The sequence below is a fragment of the Macaca nemestrina genome, chromosome 1 (genome assembly GCF_043159975.1).
Source record: "Macaca nemestrina isolate mMacNem1 chromosome 1, mMacNem.hap1, whole genome shotgun sequence".
Lineage (NCBI taxonomy): Eukaryota > Metazoa > Chordata > Mammalia > Primates > Cercopithecidae > Macaca > Macaca nemestrina.
The window spans coordinates 39,922,210-39,939,769 of record NC_092125.1 but is presented as its reverse complement, the minus strand read 5'-3'; the positions used below and the strand labels follow the sequence as shown (position 1 = coordinate 39,939,769).

General features: G+C 41.0%; 1 long non-coding RNA gene and 1 pseudogene across 1 annotated transcript in view; both read left to right on the top strand.

Moving 5' to 3' along the window:
• The window catches only part of LOC105484539 (uncharacterized), a 234,987-nt gene that overhangs the window by 137,078 nt on the left and 80,349 nt on the right, over positions 1-17,560 (top strand). The window lies entirely within an intron of this gene.
• Positions 7,026-7,477, top strand: LOC112427236 (protein yippee-like 5; annotated as a pseudogene).

Below are 17,560 nucleotides of genomic sequence, written 5' to 3'. Positions count from 1 at the left end.
AAAAGCCAGAGCACAGCCTAGAATAAATGCAATAATGTATCACATGTATTCTTTTCCCTCTTATTTACATTTCTTCTGACAGAGCCCTGTGCTGCTTGTAGGACAAAGATGAGCTCCAATTCTTAAGTCTCATTATGTGTAACTTAGTAAAAATGTGAAGTTAGAAGCAAAAAACCACATTATAAGTGCATAATGACTGCAACTCTTTAAAGACATGAATATTTGGTGGAAGGAGGAAGAGAAGGAAATAAGCAAAAATGAAAATGGTCCTATTAGAAAAATGGCATTATGAGTGATTTTTGCCGCAATTTTTCAAACTTTCTGTGATCCTGCATGATTAGTCCATTCACTGAGTTGGTTGTGTAGTGATTGCCTACTGTGTGTAATGCTCTGTATTCGGCAGTAGGGAAGCATCAGAGAACAATGCAATCCCTGCCTACTGGAAGCTCATCATCTAGTGGAGCTCATCATCTAGCAATTCAACAATAAGATCCATTAAAGTGTGACGAGTGCTATTGAAAAGGAAGTTCATTGTGCCATAGGAGCACATACCGTGGATAATTAGCCTACTGAAGGAAGGGGGAGAAGTCTTCCTGCATGAAGTACAAGAAAAATGATACCTGAAGGCCAGCTAGGGTGTGGGGAAGGTGAGGATCATCCTAAATTAAAGCAGCAGCACATTGGTATGAAAGCCTAGAGGCAAGAACTTGATGAGTTGCCAAGACTGAAGAAAGCACAGAGCACATTGTTAGGAAATGACAGGGGCAAGACTAGAGAGGCACAGAGAGCTGAAGCTGTTAGAGGCCAGGTGAGCCAAGGTGCTGAGCAGAGCTCTATCCCAAGGCAATGGGGAGCTGCAGAAGGGCTCTAAGGGCAGAGTGATCTGATCATTCTTGGATGAATGACTTGATCATTTTTGGATTGTAAAAGGGTATCAGCCCTTTGAGAAGAACAGAGAAGTTTTGATGTAGCTATCTTAGGAGAAAGGAGAAAGACCCAGTTTTTGAACCAATGGTGGATTGGCCCATGTTTTCCAAACTCAACTGGTTGCTGAAGGTCATCGTCTAGCAATTCAACAATAAGGTCCATTAAAGTGTGATAAGTACTATTGAAACGGACACTGAAGGTCCAATTGAGTTTGGAAAACATGTTTAATTAAAGGTTCAACTGAACCATCTATTAGACAAGCTTGTCCAATCCGTGGCCCACGGCCACATGTCACCCAAGATGGCTTTGAATGCAACCCAACGCAAATTTGTAAACTTTCTTAAAACATTATGAGTTTTTTTGTAATTTTTTTTAGCTTATTAGCTATCATTAGTGTTAGTATATTCTGTTTGTGGCCCAAGACAGTTCTTCTTCTTCCAATGTGGTCTAGGGAAACGAAAAGATTGGACAGCCCTGTGCTAGAATCCCAGTAAAGAACCAATATATATCAACCACTGCCTCCAAGAAGCTGGAGTTTGGAAATGTCTGAGTGAAAAGGGATCAATGTGGGGTCACTCTGATCAGAGCAATTGCTGGTTCTGAAGTGCTTTCAGATCTCTGTCCCACCTAAATCCACATCACCATCTCTTTTTTTTGTTTGTTTGTTTCTTTAAGTGAGAGAGATAGTGGGCTGAGCACGGTGGCTCATGCCTGCAATCCCAGTACTTTGGGAGGCCGAGGCGGGAAAATCGCTTGAGCCCAGGAGTTTGAGACCAGCCTGGGCACCTCTTCTCTACCAAAAAAAAAAAAAAAAAAAAAAAAAAAAAGCCAGGCATGGTGGTGCATGCCTGTAGTCCCAACTACTCAAGTGGCTGAAGTAGAAGGATCACTTGAACCCAAAAGGTCTAGGCTGCAGTGAGCCATGATTGCACCACTGCACTCCAGCTCAGGAGACAGAGCCAGACTCCATCTCAAAAGAGAGAGGGGCAGAGGGAAGGAGGGAGGGGAGAGGGAGAGGGAGAAACTGCCAAGGAGACTTAAAATCTGAGCCTGTGAAAGACTTGAGAGAGGTATCTCCTGGTTCCGGGCAGTAAGACATTGTGACTGCAGTTTTTTTACCACCGGAGGACATTGCTGCTCTCAGTCTTGCCTTTCCAAAAGCCAATGACAAGAAAAGAGTTTTAGGGAACTGGCGATAAAGCATAGGTCCCTGCTCTCTAATTTACTTAGATGATGCCACAGAGGCCTATAGAAGGATGAGGACGAGAGAATGTGAAAGGAGAAAATATAGAGGAATAAATATGTCACTCTGTTTTCCAAACTCACAATGGCAGACAAAGGTTTAACAGACAAGAATTTATTAGCCTGCAAAATGTGACAGAGTATCTGAAATTGGCATTGTGCAGTGTCTTAGTTTGCGCAGCTCTAACAAATGCACCATAGACTGGGTGGCTTATAAACAGCAGAAACTTATTTCCTACAGTTCTGAAGGCTGAAAAGTCTGAGATCAGGGTGCCAGCATGGTCATGGTCAGGTTCTGGCAAGGGTTCTCTTCCAGGTTGCACACTTTCCATCTTTTCATTGTATCCTCTCCTGTTGGGAGGAGAGTAAGAGAGTCTCTGGGGTCTCTTTTATAAGGTACTAATCCCATTCATGAGGGCTCTACCCTCATGACCTAGTCACTTCCCAAAGACCCCTCCTCCTAATACCATAATATTGGGAATTAGGATTTCAACATATGAATTTTGGGGGATGTGAACATTCAGTCCATTGCATCAAGATGTGAGTCATCTATGTTATTCTCCATAGTACCCACATCATCTAGCACAGTGCTTAGTCCAGAGAAGATGCTCAAAATAATTGTATAATGAGTGATTGAATGGTGTCCCTAGGTGGGGGACAGATCTGCTCATCTCAGGGCACCTGCCTCCTTGTGCCCTATGCCTTACACTCATGGAAGGCTGCTTTTTTCCCCTCTAAATATCCATGGGGATTTGCATGTTGGAAAAAAAATCAGATTCTTGGCTGGAAGAGAATTTCTTAGCCTGGTGACATTAAAACCAATAAGAGAAGAATGTTGAGCCAAGGCAGAAGACAGTGGATTCAGTGTACAGACTCTGGGTCCAGTCAGGCTGGCAGGAAACCTGAGAACTTCAAGGTTCCAGGTCTGTCTGAAATGCCTGTTGCTATGGACTGAATTGTGTCCCACCACCAAATTCAGATGTAGGAGCTCTAACTCCAGTGCTCATTGTGATGGTATGGGAGGTAATTAAGTTTAGATGAGGTCACGAGGGTAGGTCTTCATGATGGGTTGGGATTAGTGCACTGGTAAGAAAAGGAAGAGACACCAGAGCTCATGCACTCTCTCCTCCCCACCCCAACCTCTCTCTCTCCATCATGGGAGGACACAGGAAGAAGGCAGCCATATGCAAGCAAGCAAGAGAGACCTCATCAGAACCTGATCATACTGAGACCCCAGTCTTGTACTTTCAGCCTCCAGAACTATGGGGAAAAATTTCTATTAAGCCATCCAGTATGTGATATTTTATTATGACAGCCAGAGTTGACTAATATACCCATAAATCAGCTGTTAAGGAGTTTGCCCAAGGGTCATTCTCACTTGTTCAAACTGGTTTTGGTGGTGAGCTGCTAATGTCATTCTGGTGGTGTGATGCCTGCTACCAGAAAGCTGCCATTAGAAATTCTCCCTGCATGAAAGTACAGCCCTTTCCAGCTGAATGAGCTTTGACAAACAAATTAGATGATTCATCCTATGCCTGAAGGCTGTTTGGCTTTGTTGGAATCCTTAGCATACCACTACTGAAGGATTTTTTAAAACATTATTTTGTTTTAAATAGAATCTATGTCAAGCATTAATTGTTATCTATGCATTGATGCTGGAAAAATTTATCTTCTCTGTCTGTAATGAATTTTTTAAAATTAACTTTATTTTTTATTTTAAACTAATGTTGAGCACTAAAATGGTAAGCCTTCCTCTGATCTTCTAAAATAGGAAAAAGAAAGTAAATGAATAACAGCCACATACTAAGTTTTTGAATTGCAAGTGAGCCAATAAATACTTAGATTTTGTAAGCATTATTGTACCCTAAGAATCATAGATAATGCATGGGATCTTCAGTAGATAACAGCCCCTGCTGCTTTTGAGGATAATACATGGGAAGAAGTTCGCACATTTATGGTTTAAATGTGCCCCCTGCAAAAACCATGCGTTGGTAACTTAATCTCCATTGCAACTGTGTTGAGAGGCGAGGTCTAGTGAGAGGTGATTAGGCCATGAGGGCTCCACCCTCATGAATTGATTAATACAAACCCATAAGATTGGGTTCATTCTAAAGGGGTGAGTTTGGTCCCTGGTCCCCAGCCCCCTGTGCCCTTCCACTATGAGATGACTTAGCAAGAAGGCCCTTGCTAAATGCCAACCTTTCCATCTTGGACTTCCTAGCCTCCAGAACCATAAGCCAGTACATTTCTAATCTTTATACATTATCTCAGTCTCAGGTATTCTTTTATGAAAGCACAAGACAGACTAAGGCAGGATGGTTTGCATATGTCAACTTGATTAACCTGGAAGTATATTTCCCAGAGTCCCCCTCCCTATATGGTTCTGGATTGGAGTTGTCAAAAAAGAAATGTGCATGAGATTTGAAAGACTAAAGCAGCATGATTACCTCTGAAAGTCATTGTGATTAGACATGATGACAGATGCAGAGGTGTTGGCAGGTTCCAGTTTGTCCTTGCTGCCATCTGCTCTACATTCTACCTATGTTCCAACTGTTGACCCCACTGATCAACAGTGGTCTGAGGGTCCAGGCCTATCACCATATGTTGGCAGTGGTGGCAGTTTCTCATGGGCTTCCCATGAGCTTGCCATCGCAGTTTCATTTCTGCAGTGGGACATGCATAACTGTTACTTACTCTTGCTCTGATCTTTCAACTCTCCAGTGGCACTTTCACTTTCTCGGCTTCTTCCATAATTATGTAAGGTCTAAATTTCATAATAAATCCCTTGTTTCATAACTGACAGTGGTTCTTCTTTCCTGTTGGAATCCCAAGATACCCTATGGGAGGGAATTATTGTTAATTACTGGAGGATTCCTGCTTGGAGAAGCATTACAGTTTGGACTCAGAGATACTGGGTATCCACCTCAGTTCTCCCACAAGCTATCTAACCTCTCAAGCCCTATTTTTAAATTTTATTTTATTTTATTTTTGAGATAGGATTTGAAGTGCAGTGATGTGATCTCGGCTCACTGCAACCTCCACCTCCTGGGCTCAAGTGATCCTCCCACATCAGGCCTCCTGAGTAGCTGGGACTACAGGTGTATACCACCACCCCTAGCTAGGTTTTGTAATTTTTGTAGAGATGGGGGTTTCACCATGTTGGACAGCCTGGTCTTGGAACTCCTGGGCTCAAGCAATCTACCCACCTTGGCCTCTCAAAGTGCTAAGATTACAGGTGCGAGCCACCGCACCTGGCCCCCATTTTATTTTCTTATAACCAATAACATATATATATATACACACACACACATATACACACACATATATATATAAAATAACATATAAAATATATTAACATATAACAAATAGCCAATAACATGAGCTACCTTATATTAGAGAGTCTTTGTGAGGTTTAGATGACATGTTGCATGTAAAGCACTTAGTCTAGCAAATAGTAAATGCTCAGTAAATGTTAATTTTTTTTTCACTGACAATTTGTGCTCCAAAATTGTTAGTTACTATTAAAGGAGCTTAATGCCTGAAGGGGAACCAGGTACTAGAGCCTAAAATATATGAAGAAAAGCAAACCATTGAGCATAGGTGTTTTAAGGTTTGGGGAGAGCTGAGGTTGGCAAGACAAGCAGGAATCAGCAATAGGTGGAGCACAACAGGGAGGCAAGATGGAGGAATAGTGCAGCTCAGGAGAGAAGCTGTAAACGTCAAGTACCCAAGCACCAGGGGAACAGAGACATAAAACTGCAGGTTCAGAATGGGCATCTCTCACTGTCTGCTGCGGGTCCCTCCTGCTAAGTCAAGCCAGGTCTCCCTGGATCACTGGCTGCTATGTAGGATTTAGCATAGGGGGATTTCTGGATCACTCTGCTGGCTCACAGCTCTTACTCTGCTTCAAGTATTGAAGATGTTTTTGGTGGCACTAAAAGAAATGCAGAATGGCCAGCACCCACTTGGTCCTCTCTCAGAGTGTCACAGCAGCCATAATGGGGGAAGGAGGAGTTATGTCATACAGAACCTCACACCTCAACCCTAGTAAAAAGAGCAGAGATTCAGGGTGAATGTGCATGTGTGTTGGGGGAGTGGTGAAGGGGACAGGTATAATGAGTGATAATAGCTAGGTAGACACCCTGTTCATAACCTCTACCTCTTCAAAGAGATCCAAGAAACTATGTTTGAGTTGGAATCATGCCTATGTTGGAGAAGAAAAAAGCCCACACTTCCTTCTTCCTGAACTAACTGCATTAGGATCATGTGCCACTAAGGCATCACCCATGGGCAATGAAAAGGCTTTAAACAAATGGAAAAAAATCTGGATATCACATGGAATGAGAAAACATGATTAGAGAGAAGTGTAGATGTGTGACTTTACAGAAGGCTCTGGACGTACCTAATAGCTATCTTTGGCTGTCTGAAATCCTTCATGGGAAGAAAGGTTGGAGATCAATGAATGGAAATTAAGAGAAGGTAGGTTTGTCTCAGTGTATCTCTGTCATTGAGGATTTCCAAGCAGAAGCCAGATGAAGAAAAGGAAGAGAGTGATGAGGAGGAGAAAAGGAAGAAGAAGAAAGAGGAGGAGGAAAAGGAAGAAAGAGGAAGGGGAGGAGGTCGGCATTCATTGAGCACTTCCTATGTACCAGGCATTGTTTTAAATAAGCTACATATATTATCTTATTAAAATCTTACAGTATCACAACCCAGCTTCAGGGGAAGCCCAGGCCAGCCTAGTTACGCCCACTGTGGGTTGTGTCCTACCTTTCACTTGCTATTGGGAGGATTGGTGTGCTCTTGCAGCCCCTTTATTCTACTCACCTATGCAGGTTTTTAAAACTTCAGCTCTAAAAATGGACAGAATTTTCCTTGATCATATTGGCAGTACCCATCTGTTTTCTTGTGCAAACTGTGATATAATCCTGACCAATGGCTCAGAACTCAATTCGTCTCTACTAGGTGCACAGGCACCACTAGCAGGGCATTTCTTTGTCACAAAGTAGTTAACCTATAGTATGGTGAAGTTCAAGATCAGATCATGCTCACTGGCTCCCACATAGTTCAAGATGTGAGCTACAAAAACTGCAACAGCCAACTGGGATGGATCTGTGAGTTTGCCACTGAAGACAGCCAGCATTATAAGGAAGGCTGTGTGATCCTGAAATGTGCTCTAGTTTGAGAGAATGAGGGCTTTGAGGAACATGTACCATTCAATAACTCTTGGAAGAAAATGAGCTCAATCCATCTTTTCCCAGGGTTTCCTTCACTGAAAACAAAAATCTGCTTACACACACTGCCAGCTTAGCATCAAGAGTCAGGTTCATAAACTGTGGAACAAGAGGTTGTGAGAATCTAAGATGGAACCTACCTTTCTTTTTAAAAAAATTTTTTTTTATTTTCCTTATAATGGCAGAGTGTGGAAAGAATATTATGTAGATGCCATTAATTTTTCCCTGTGTTTACATCTTAAGGCAGAAGAGTCTGTCTGCAACTATGCGATGGGCTGTGTAAAGAAAAATAGTCTGGGCTATTAAAGTGGAAAAGTATGTTTTATATAAAATTTGAAAGGAAATATGTCAAGAGCATGGGTTTTTAACTTGACCTTCATTTTAAACTTCTTTTTTAAAAACCCAATTATTTTACCTGACTTGCTAGCTTCAGAGAAGAGATCCAAATCTGGGCCCAGCACTAAGGACTCAGTTTTAGAGTGACCTGTGCTGGCCAAGGTGCCATATTCTTGTTGGAGATGAACCATAGCATTTTCCTTGCCAGTCTTGACCCAAAGGTGCCACCATTCCAGTTATTTATCACCATATAATTGGTGTTGATTGCAAACTTTTTCTGAAATGGGGCAAAATTGCTTGGTTGTCTTTTTCTTTGTAACAAGCATAGTAATATAAATAAAGTAATAGTTGGAAAAAAATCTTACAATATCCTTATAAAGTATTGAGGCACAGAGAAGTTAAATAAACTGCCCATATTTACAGGATTTGGGATGATGGAGCTGAGACTTAAACCCAGGAAAGTCTGTTTCCAGATGCTATGCTCCAAACTACTACATTCTTTGATTTATAATGCAAGGAGATTCCTGTATCCAGCAGGAGTTCAGGTGTTATTATTTCTGAGCTTTCCTCCAACTCAGACCACTAAGCTCTTTCCAGGGCTAAGATGGTTGGTGTCCAGTACCATTCAACAGTTATGGAACACTGACCATTCACCAGGCTCTGGGGTGGGCGCTAGGGGCATTCAGATGAATAAGACAAGACAGTCCTGTAATAGACAAAGGTGCAGGGAACTTCCGTGGTCCACAAAGACAGAATCACAGTCTTTCCTCTGAGAGTTGGCAAGCTTGTAAAGAAGGCAGTATTTGCTTTTGAAACACCCTGCTCTCACCTTAGCTCCTTTTGTCACCACACTCTCCTTTCTAGTGTCAACCAGCAAACCCACAAACATCCCACTGTTGAGTGAGGGTTCCTGACCGTGTGTGGCACTAAGAAGGCTGAGCAGCAGAGTGAGCGTGTGTATAACGAGGCAAACTTGTTTTCAAGGTTCAGCTCAGCCACTGCTGGGTAGAATAAATCATGTGTTTAAGGTGAAGCAGCCAGAGATATTAGCCCCCCTCCCATACCTGCCAGTTATGACTCATTCTCCCCGCTTCACCTAAAGCTATCAGATCTGGACAGGAAAATAAAGAGGTATTGTGTAATCTGTGTAATCATTTTGAATTCTGTAAACATGGGCAGTACATTTAACTTCTCTGTGCCTCAGTACGTTATGGGGCTGTTGTAAGATTTTTTTTCCCTACTATTACTTTATTTATATTACTATGTTTGTTACATGGAAAAGGACAACCAAGCAGTTCTGTCCCATTTTAGAAAAATATATAGGTACACACACACACACACACACACACACACACATACACACACACACACACACACACACACACACACGTATGTATGATTGTCCTATAACTAAAGATATTTATTGAGCCCTTGCTATATGCCAGGCAATGGGTATATAGGTAAAGCAGCATTCATGAGCTTTACCCGTCTTAATTCATTAAATCCTTATCACAGCCATGTTGGATCAGTGTCATGGCAGCTACATTTTACAGATGAGAAAATGAGACACAGAGAAATAAAGCAAATTGTTCAAAATCACAGGGCTAGTAAATAGGGAGTCAGTTTAGCACATAAACAATACTGCTTCTGTCACTAAAATAGAAAATTGAACTCTGAGAATTAATAAATTAACCTGAAAGCCACAGTAGGGCAGTGAGAGGGTCAGAATGCCACCTGATAAGTATGTTCACCATGTAGGGGCCTGTTTCTACCACTCCCGTATCTCCCAAGAGGACACAGAAAAGATCCTCGGCAATCCTTCCCCCAGTAAACATGGTGTGGTGGCTTTGTGTAGTGATATACATTCCTCAATGTCTATGTATGCTCGTGTATATGTAGGTTGGTGCAAAAGCATTTGCAGTTTTGCCATTGAAAGTAATGGTAAAACTTCAATTACTTTTACACCAAACTAATACTTGCTTTTCAGGGTCCCACCTGCATAAAGGCTAATCCCTCTGCTCATCCATTTTTAGAATGTCAGAGACTAATCACTGCCAAAGAAGTGATTCTTTTCATTCTTTGCCAAATGCAGAAAATATACAAAATGCATATTCTCTGCATTTTGCTCCAAGCATTGATCCATCAATTGCCTTTGCTCTTCACAGAAGTGAAATAGGACAGTGGAGATACAAACCGTGCCAAAAATCCCTGCCCCTAAGGGAAGAAAAGAGGAACATTGGATTGTCCCCTTCATAATCTGACAGGCGCTTGAGAAGAAAGAGCCCATATTTAAAATGGTTAATGCATTTTGACTTTAGAGCAATAACATTTTTCATAGAAAAAGAAGGGTAATATATTTGAAGAGTAAGAAGTCATACCATCAAATGAGAAAGTTCAAAGTATATCCATGAGACAGGAACTTAAATTCTGGACTGATTATACTTGTGTAATCTATAGCAGGTAATTAAACTCTGTGAATCTCAGCTTCCTCATCTATGAAATGAACCGAGTTTTATAGATGAGGAAAGTTTGTGTCGCACAGCATCACAATGCAGTAAATGCTAGTTTATGTTTCAGTAGTCAGAAAGAGTACTGGGCAAAAAATGCATATTTTCATATATTTCTCTCTCTCTCTCTTTTTTTTTTTTTTTTTTTTTTGTTTTTGAGATGGAGTCTTGCTCTGTCGCTCAGGCTGGGGTGCAGTGGTGCGATCTCGGCTCACTGCAACCTCCACCTCTTGGGCTCAAGCGATTCTCCTGCCTCATCCTCCCTAGTAGATGCACACTACCACGCCCAGCTATTTTTTGTATTTTTGGTAGAGATGAGGTTTCACTGTGTTGGCCAGACTGGTCTCAAACTCCTGACCTCAGGTGATCCGCCTACCTCGGCCTCCCAAAGTGCTGAAGTGATTGCTTTAGTGTCTATCACCCAGAGACAGAATTAATGCAGTTTTAAGATTGCATGAAAAGATTCTCTGAAAGTCAACAAAGCCTCTGGCTTCATACCAAGCATCTCAACTCATGTTAAAAAGTTCAAGGAAGTAAATTTTGAAGTTGAAATTATAGAACTTTTAGAAAAGAACCTACATCCAAATTCCTGCCATTTGAGGATAGTCAAAAATTTGTTAGACTCAAAAAGCATAAAGCATAAAAAGTTAAAAATCGATACATTGGATTTCATCAAAATTAAAAATTTCTTCCCTTTGAAAGGCATCATTAAGAAAATGTAAGCCAAATACTGGGAGAAAATAGTCCCAATTCATATATTAGCAAAGGATTTGTATCCAAGACATATAAAGAGCTCTTGCAACTAAATCATAAGACAATCCAGTTAAAATGGACAAAAGACTTGAGCAGACATTTCACAGGAAATATATGAAGGGCTCCTAAAAGACACTTGACATCATTAGATAGATACACACAAATTAAAACCATTCTGAGATACAATATGTATTCATTGAATTGCTAAAATTAAAAAGACAAACAAAATGTATTAGTTTCCTATTGCTGCCATAATAAATTACCACACACTTACAACAACACAAACGTATTGCCTTACTGTTCTTGAGGTGAGACATCTGAAATGGAGCTTATAGGGCTAAAATCAAGCTGTCTGCAGAGCTGCATTCCTTCTGGAAGCTTTAAGAGAAAACCTATTCTTTGACTTTTTAATTTTTTTAGTGGCGCCCTCATTCCTTAGCAGATGACTACATCACTCTGACCTGTTTTCATCCTCACATCTCCTCTAACTCTTCTGCCTCCACTTTCCATCTTTTAAGGACCTTTATGATTATTTTGGCTCATCTGGATAATCTCTTCATCTCAAGATCCTTAACCAGGCTGGGCATAGTGGCTCACACCTATAGTCCCAACAGTTTGGGAGGCTGAGGTGGGAAGATCACTTGAGCTCAGGAGTTCGAGAGTAGCCTGGGTAACACAGCAAGACCCTCTCTCTACAAAAAATAAAATAAAATAAATAGCCGGGCATGATAGTGCGTGCCTGTAGTCCCAGTGGGAGGATCGCTTGAGCCCGGAGGTTGAGGCTACAGTGAGCCATGATTGCACCACTGGACTCCAGCGTGGACAACACAGAAGAGTCCTCTCTCAAAAAAAATCCTAAAAAAATAAAAGATTCTTAATCACATCTACAAAGTCCCTTTTGCCATGTAAGGTAACATATTTACAGGTTTTGGGGATTAGAACATGGACATCCTTTGGGAGCTATTATTTTGTCTACTGCAAATATCAACTGTTGGTGAGAATGTTGTGATGGTTAATTTTATGGGTTAACTTGACTGGGCTAAGGGATGCCAGATAGCTGGTATAACTTTTTCTGGTATGTCTGTGAGGATATTTCCAGAAGACATTAACATTTGACTTGGTAGAAAATAAAGAAAATCACCCTTCAATGTGGGCAGGCATTGTTCCATCCATTGAGGACTCAGATGGAACAACAACAACAACAAAAAACTGAGGGCAAATCCACACTCTCTGTTTAAACTGGGACACCCATCTTCACTATCTTTGGACAAGAGTACTCCTGACTGTTAGACCTCCTAACTCACTACTGGCTTTCTTGGTTCTCCAGCTTGCAGACAACTTCTTGCCCTCTGTAATTGTGTAAGCCAATTCCCATAATAAATTCTATACATATATAGAATCTCCTATTGGTTCTGTTTCTTTGGAGACCTTTGATTAATACAGAGGTAGAATACCTGAACTCACACTGTTGGTGGGAACGTAAAATGGTACAGCTATTTTTAAAAGCTATTTGCCAATTTCTTGAAAGTTTCTTACCTAACCACCCAGCAATTTCACTGCTAGGTATTTACCCAAAAGAAAGGAAAACATATATCCACACAAAGACTTGCACACAATGCAACTTTATCATGTTCACAACCTGGAAACAACTAAAATGTCTATCTACAAGTGAACAGATTTTTTAAAGCTATAATATACAATATTATACTCAGTAATAAAAATGAACAAATTATGGGTATATGCAACAATATGAGTGAGCAAAACACCACCAAACACAGAAGAGTACATATTGTGATTCCGTTATATAAAATTCTAGAATAAGCAAAATTAACATGTAATGACAGAATCACTTAGGGCCCAAGTGGACTGTAGATAGGCAAGAAGAAATTCTTGGGGTGATGAAAATGTGCTAAATCTTGATTGCAGTAGTAGTTACATGAATGTATTCATTTGTCAAAACTAATTGAACTCCACCCAACAAAGGAGTGCATTTTGTTATATATTAATTATACCTCCATAAAGTTCAATATTTTTCTATTCTGAGAAGGATATTACTTGCCCTCTCTGATGAGGCTAAATAGCTTCCAGGAATCTCTTCCTGTCTAGCAAGAAGTGCTTCAGTGGCCATTAGGCTCCATTTCCTCTTACTTTGCTCTCAGTTGAGATTAAACAAAAAAACAACAAAACTCTATGGAACTTGGATCGCAAAGAGATATCTGCACTCCCATGTTTCTTGCAGCATTATTTACAATAGCTAAGGTGTGTAAGCAACCTAAGTGCCCACCAACAGATGAATGGATAAAGGACATGTAGTATATATACACAATGGAATACTATACAGCCTTGAAAAATGAAATCCTGTCATTTGCAACAACACGGATGAACCTAGGGGATGTTATGCTAAGTGAAGTAACAGGCACAGAAAGACTAATTTCACTCATATGTGGACTCTAAAAAATTTGAACTCACAGGCTGGGTGTGTTGACTCATGCCTGTAATCCCAGCACTTTGGGAGGCCGAGGCAGGTGGATCACTTGAGGTCAGGAGTTCGAGACCAGCCTGGCCAACATGGTGAAACCCCCCCATCTCTACTAAAAATGCAAAAAATTAGCCAGACGTGGTGGTGCATGCCTGTAATCCCAGTTACTCAGGAGGCTGAGATAGGAGAATCGCTTGAACCTGGGAAGCAGAGGTTGCAGTGAGCTGAGATTGCACTGAGAGTCCATCTCAAAAAATTTTGTTTTTGTTTTTGGAACTCATAGAAGAAGAGAGTAGAATCGTAGTTATCAGGGACTGGGAGGTTGGGGGCAGGAATGGTGAACTCTTGGCCAAATGGTACAAAGTTTCAGTTAGACAGGATGAATAACTTCTGGAGATCTCCTGTACAGTATGGTAATTGTAATTAATAATAGCATATTGACTATTTGCAAATTGCTAACAGAGTAGATTTCAATTGTTCTCACCACAAAAATTGATAAATGTGTGAGATGATTGCTATGTTAATTGTCTTTATTTAATAATTTCAGTATGTATACTTATATCAAAACATCATAATGTACACTGCAAGTAAATACAGTTTTGTCAATTATAGCTTCATAAAGCTAGGGGGAGTGGAGAATGGCTCCTCAACAATCTTCAAGTGTTGTAAGGCTCTTAGTCAGGACCTAAGTCCCCTGAAAACCATTCCTCCAGGAGGCTTCCTCAAACCATAATTTGCCCTGTGAGTATGCCCATTCTCCCTACTGTGAAGAGCCCTAAGTTGCTCACAATTGGAGAAATGACTGAGCCAAAACAAAGGGATGAGCTGCAATGTGATCACAAATTTGGAAGGAATCCTGATGGACTGTCTCATTTTGATTTGTTCTGCTTTCTCCAAGCTGGGTCTGTTTTACTCAAGCAATTGAAAAATGTCCATGAAATGCCGCGTGCTATGCCTTGAATTAATTATGACAGCAGCTCTCATTTATTCAGACCTTATTCTGTCCCAGGGGCCAGGCCAACTACTTTATGTGCATTGTATATAAATTAGTCTTCCTGGCAACCTCATGAGACAGATACTATTACCACCTTCATTTTATGGATAATGGATTAAAAGTCAAAGTGGTTAAGTGCCTTCCTCTTTGTCAGTGGAGAACCAGGACTAGAATCCAGGGTTTTACAGCTGCAGAGCCCATTAAACCATTGTCGTATACTGTTGATCCTTGTTTTCACAGATTTCAACATGTTGGGAGGATGACATAGAAACCTGAAACTAAGCATACAGGGAAGTGGGCTTTAGCCTATTTGAAAAGGCTCTGGAGGGCTGGGCATGATGACTCACATCTATAATCCCAGCACTTTGGGAAGCCAAGGTGGGAGGACTGCTTGAGCCCAGGAGTTTGAGATCAGCTTGGGCAACATGGTGAGACCATGTCTCTACTAAAAATTAAAAAATTAGACCAGCATGCCTGTAATCCCAGCTACTATGGAGGCTGAGGCAAGAGGATCACTTGAGTTGGGAAGGTCAAGTCTGCAGTGAGTCTTGATCACACCACTGCACTCCTCCCTGGGTGACAGTGAGACTTTGTCTCAAAAAGAAAAAAAAAGAAAAGGCCAGGCATGGTGGCTCATGCCTGTAATCCCAGCACTTTGGGAGGCCAAGGCTGGCAGATCATGAGGTCAAGAGATCGAGACCATACTGGCCAACATGGTGAAACCCCATCTCTACTAAAAATACAAAAATTAGCTGGGTGTGGTGGTGTGCGCCTGTAATCCCAGCTACTCAGGAGGCTGAGGCAGGGGAATTGCTTAAACCTGGGAGGCAGAGGTTGCAGCAAGCCGAGATTGCCCCACTGCACTCCAGCCTGGTGACAGAGTTAGACTCCGACCAAAAAAAAAAAAAAAAAGGAAAGAAAGAAGAAAAGGCTCTGGAAAAACCCTTTTCTACTCTCCCCTCTCTAACCTGTGCTTTTTCCACCCAAGCATCCTAGGCTTTTGTAATTAGCAGAATGCTTCCAGACTGATGAGCTGCATGCCTCATCAAATTCCTGATTCCTGATATACAGAAGAGAGACATGAAGGAGATGCTTTTTAAAGAGTGCTTGAAGAAAGCAAGAATATGACATTCATTCACTTAATCATTCACTTATTTATTGGACATCTAGTTAACCATTCTGGAGCTATTACTAAGCCAAGTCATTGTGTTGGTGCTGAGGATATATTAAACAGACTTGGATCCTATTCTCAAAATGTCATGTTCTAATAATTATCACCTCCTATCACACCTTGCCTGTTGTTGGCCAAATTTCACCTCCCAATCGGAACTGTCATCGTAGCCTGACACAGCCAGCCCTGGCTCTGGGTTGACTCTCTGAGTACTGCTTCCCTGCTGGGAGTAGGATGGCTGAGGTGTGGGGTTCCTGTGGATCGGCCAAACAATCATTCAGGAAGGAAGGAACTGGTCTCCCCTTTCCTGTTCTGCCCTCCTTTCTCAGTGAACTATAAGGAAACGGTGAAATAGTGGTCTGGGACTAGCCACAGGAACCCTTAATAAATTGCTTCTACACATCCCGCTTGCTTTTTAATGGAAAGAAAAGGGGTGGAGTAAGTCTCCTGTACAATTTCAAAATTGAATTGAGTTCAGTTCTGTAAAATAAGTTCTAAGTTACATCATGATGGTATGGGAACATAGAGATCTGAGCCAAGGAGACATGAACAGACTGTTCCTAAAAATAAAAAATAAAAAAAAGTCTTGGTGCAAGAGCAAACATGAACAAAGGAGTGATTAGCTTCTCCAGATGCTGGGAGTTACATCTCCCTGAAAAGAAAGAAGTTCTGCAAAGCTGAGCCTTGGCCAGAGGCTCAGACTGACAGTGAGTCACTCGCACAGAGCCTGGCACATAGTAGGCACACTCTGCAAGTGGTTGCAGCTGTCTTGATAGTTACAGAGGACACACTATTCAGGATAGTACCTACTTTAGAGGGAGCATTTCTGAATTTATTTATTTTTTTTTATGTTTCTGTAGAGACTAAGTCTCGCTATGTTGCCCAGGTTGATCTTGAACTCCTGGCCTCAAGTGATCCTCCTTCCTCAGCCTCCCAAAGGGCTGGGACTACAGGTGTGAAACAACATGCCTAGCTTTGAATTTACTTGTGAATCAATAAACAAACCTGTCATGGGAGGCCTTACTCCATAGAAATGGAGCAGGGCTACATGATAATTTAAAAGATACCATATGGCTGTGTCTGCCAAAAAAAAAAAAAAAGATGGTTTTACTAAAATTCAGAAATGCATTGAACTTTTACTGCATTCTGAGCACATGTTATGGTGAGGGCAACAGTGAGTAAGAAATAGTACCTATTTTCTAAAAGCTACAATTTAGCCTATGCATGTGTATGTATTACATGTATATGGGTAAAACCTGGTGCCATTTGGAATTTAAATGGCCACCATGAAATGAGAAGCGTGAGCTAGTGGGAATCAGAGGCCTTAGATGGACTCGCTGGTTTATTCATCCAATTTGGAATTCATCCAAATTCATAACAATTTGTACTGAGGGGTGGCATAGGAAGGGTCAGTTATAAATGTAATAGGTATTATGAAATAACAACTGTAGAGGAATAAAATCTATCACTCCTTGGAGAATCTAGGAAGTCTTTTTGGAAGAAGTTAAATTGACCTGAACTTGAAGGAGAAGTTAGGGCAAACATTCAAAGAAAAGGGAATCCCCACACAAAAGTAGAAAGCTGCAGGAATGGAAAGAATATTTGGGAAAGGGCTGAAAGACCCTGTAGAAACAACAGTGAGCTGTTTGTCTTTACCCTGAAGCTGTGAATCCTCAGTGCTCTGGTAAGCAGAGCTACTGCAAGACCTTCATAAGCCCCAAGCATAGAAATTATTATGGTATATCTCCATATGCTATTTCAAAGTACTAAATTACAAAATAACGTTAAGTCCAATAAAGTTCTCATTTTGTCCATTAAGAATAGTTTAATCCTTTAAAAAAACCCAAATATCCAATTCTTTTTTAAAAATTTGCTTCCGAATCTCTGGTTTGAGATATTATTTAGAATAGAAGAAGCTTT